Raw genomic sequence first — 3,896 nt, forward strand, 5'->3', positions numbered from 1 at the left:
TCTCGATCTCCTGACCTCGTGATCCGCCCGTCTCGGCCTCCCAAAGTGCTGGGATTACAGGCTTGAGCCACCGCGCCCGGCCTCTTTTTCTTTTTTTTTTTTTGAGACGGAGTCTTGCTCTGTCACCCAGGCTGGAGTGCAGTGGCCGGGTCTCAGCTCACTGCAAGCTCCGCCTCCCGGGTTTACGCCATTCTCCTGGCTCAGCCTCCCGAGTAGCTGGGACTACAGGCACCCGCCTCGTCGCCTGGCTAGTTTTTTGTATTTTAAGTAGAGACAGGGTTTCACCGTATTAGCCAGGATGGTCTCGATCTCCTGACCTCGTGATCCACCCGTCTCGGCCTCCCAAAGTGCTGGGATTACAGGCTTGAGCCACCGCGCCCGGCCATGACCCCTAATTTCTAAGGAGGCTGGGAGGGACCAGGAGAGAAGGAGAAGGAGCAGCGCAGTATTAATCGGGCTTCCCCTGCCAGAGCCTCTGACCGCTTGGCAATCTCCAAGCGCTCTGGGGTGGGTGGAGTCTTGTTTGGAAGACTGGGGACATGGCGTTCTGGGCAGAGTGGCCAGCATCTCTGCATCTGGGGGCAAATGGCCTGAAGGAGCTATCAGGAGGGAGCCCAGGGTTCTGGGTGTGGGTTAAGGGGAGCCACAGCTTAGCACACACTGTACTTTGTTTCAGCCAAAATGGGGTGAGGTTCTGGTCTGATAAGCAGGAGAACTGGGTGACCTCAGACAAGTCCTGTCCCCTCTCCAGGCTCAGTGTCTTATGTGTATCATGAGGATATTGGGTCCCTCCACCTTGGATACTTGATGTCCAAGGTGGGGAGAACTTCTGTGGGGCAGGAGGCATTGACATTTGGTGGTAGGCCCCTGCCATCAATGTACCCAGCCCAGGCCATGTCACCCTCACTGTGGGGAGCTCAAGAGGAGGCAGTGGCTGGGGAGATTGCCTTTAGGAAGTCCTGGCCAGATGAGCCATATCTGCCTTATTTCACTGGTAAATTGCATAATGGTTAAGATCATGACCTCCAGACCCACTCTGCCTGGGTTTCAAATCCCAGCTCTGCCATTTCTCGGCTGTGTGACTTGCACAAATTACCTAACCTCTCTGTGCCTCAATTCCTAATCTGCAAAATGGAGATGATAATAGAATTTACCCTGAAGGCTTATGAGGACTTTGTGAGCTTAGAGCAGTGCCTATTACCTGGTAGAGGCCGTGATTTATGTTACAATTTCTAAACCCTGATAACTCCTGATTCAATCCTGCCTCCTGGAGTACCTCCTTCTCTGACTTTCCTGCCAACTCCAGGGATGACCTCATTTTGTGCATCATCAAAGTCCCTGGAAAGTAAGGGCTGTGGCCCAAACCCCACAGTGCCCAGTGGGTGTTTGGGAAGAAAGAGAGTCATGGAGACTCAGGGCTGACTTGGAGCACAGAAGGATTCTCTAACCACCCCCACACCTTTCACACACAGCCTCCTCTCCTGCCTTCTCTGCTCTTAAGGTGCAGGTTAATGGTTTTAAGCTTCCTGCTATTGCCTTGCCCTAAATAGGCCTAGTTATCTGGACATTCTCTTCACCCCTCCTTACCTGCTGTGTAATTTGGACAAATTACTTAATCTCTCTGATCTTTACTTGTTTGTCCTTTGTTGGACCTCAAGTACACAGGGCTGAGTTATTCATATTCCTTGCTTAGCGATGCATTATCATCACTGGTCCTCCTCTCTCCTTGTGTTAATTTTTCTCCTTATCTCCATTTTCCAACCACACTTCCCACCCACCCAAGCCAAAGGCAACCATCTGAATATGCTTAATGAGTATCTTCTTGTTCATATGTGTTATTGCAAAATATATATTGTTGTTTTATATGCAGGTAGTTTTCATTTGCATAAGTGGTATTGTGTGTTTTGGGTCTCATTCTGTTGTTTACTTGTGGGACTCCCTGCTGTTGGTGAGACCCTCCGTGTTGCCACATAAGCACCTCCTTCCTTGCTTCCAGCGGCTGCGTCGTCTGCACGGAGTGCACCCACCCCATTTTACCTCTCTACTTCCCTGGAGGTGGACCCCCAGCTGCCTCCAGCTCCCCATCCCCACAAACAACACTTCAATGAGGTCACATCCATGTCCCCTTCCGGACTTGTGTGAAAGATTCTTTGGGGCACATTCCTAAGAGCGAGTTGATTGGTCATGGAGTCTGAGTAAGCATCATTTGAAGTCTTCTTTATCCATCCATAAAATGAACATATGGGCCTCTCCCTTGCAGGGCTGATATGGCTGTAGTGGGTTCTGTGACTGACACAGAGAAGCCCAGCCAATGACACAATGACAGGTGTAGATGCTGGTCCCTCCAGGTACCAGAGAGAGGGGGAGACAAGCTGCTTCTCAGGCAAGCTGACGTCCCACATCTCTCTCTCTTTTTTTTTTTTTGAGATGGAGTCTAGCTTTGTCACCCAGGCTGGAGTGCAGTGGCATAATCTCGGCTCATTGTAAACTCCACCTCCCGGATTTAAGTGACTCTCCTGCCTCAGCATCCCGAGTAGCTGGGATTACAGGTGCGCACCACCACGCCCAGCTAATTTTTGTATTTTTAGTAGAGACGTAGTTGCACTGTGCTGGCCAGGCTGGTCTCAAACTCCTGACCTTGTGATCCGCCTGCCTCAGCCTCCCAAAGTTCTGGGATTACATGCATGAGCCACCGCACCTGGCCTGAGCCACTGCTCCCAGCCAATGACCCACAACTTGAATTGGAACTTTGAGCTCTGAATTCAACCCAGGCCTCAAATCCCAGTTCAAAATTTGATCTCCAGAACGCGTGAGACAGGTGTGGGACTGTGTGATTCCTGGAGCCTCTACATAGCTGAATGGTAGGACCTCCCATAGCCTGAGCACAGAGCCTGACACAGAGGAGATGCCGCACCCAAGAAAAGCTCGTCACACTCCCTTGAAACATTTCTCCCATTCCTGACCCCTCTTTCCTCAGAGCTGGAAGTAGCCTCCTCACACAGGAAGGAAAAGACAGCCTCATTTGCTGTTCTTCCTCTGTCCTGTCAGCCAACAAACATTTTAAACAGATGTGAAACCACACCTGAGTATTAGATCCCACCATCCCATTGTACAGACGGAGAAACTGAGGCACAGGAAGGCTCATGGTCTCATAGGAGTTTAGTGGCAGAGGTGGCACTAGAATCCACATCTCCAGGCCCCCCTGCCCTCTGCTCTAGGGCTTTTTATTTTATTTTATTTGTATTCTACAACAATGCCTCTCAAATTTTAATTTGCATAAGAACCACCGAGGAATCTTGCTAATTCTGATTCTAAGGCTTTTCAGAAAAAACAAAATAGGCCTGTAATCCCAGCACTTTGGGAGGCCAAAGCTGGTGGATCACTTGAGGCCAGGAGTTCAAGACCAGCCTGGCCAACATGATGAAACCTCGTCTGTACTAAAAATACATAAATTAGCCAGGCGTGGTGGTAGGTGTCTGTAATCCCAGCTACTCGGGAGGCTGAGGCACGAGAATCGCTTGAACCTGGGAGGCAGAGGTTGCAGTGAGCCAAGATTGTGCCACTGCACTCCAGTCTGGGTGACAGAGTGAGACTGTCTCAAAAACAAACAAGGGCCGGGCGCGGTGGCTCAAGCCTGTAATCCCAGCACTTTGGGAGGCCGAGACTGGCGGATCACAAGGTCAGGAGATCGAGACCATCCTGGTTAACACGGTGAAACCCCGTCTCTACTAAAAATACAAAAAACTAGCTGGGCGAGGTGGCGGCGCCTGTAGTCCCAGCTACTCGGGAGGCTGAGGCAGGAGAATGGCGTGAACCCAGGAGGCGGAGCTTGCAGTGAGCTGAGATCTGGCCACTGCACTCCAGCCTGGGTGACAGAGCGAGACTCTGTCTCAAAA

Source organism: Rhinopithecus bieti, unplaced genomic scaffold (genome assembly GCF_001698545.2).
Source record: "Rhinopithecus bieti isolate Rb0 unplaced genomic scaffold, ASM169854v2 scaffold_9981, whole genome shotgun sequence".
In the NCBI taxonomy this organism is placed as follows: Eukaryota; Metazoa; Chordata; class Mammalia; order Primates; family Cercopithecidae; genus Rhinopithecus; species Rhinopithecus bieti.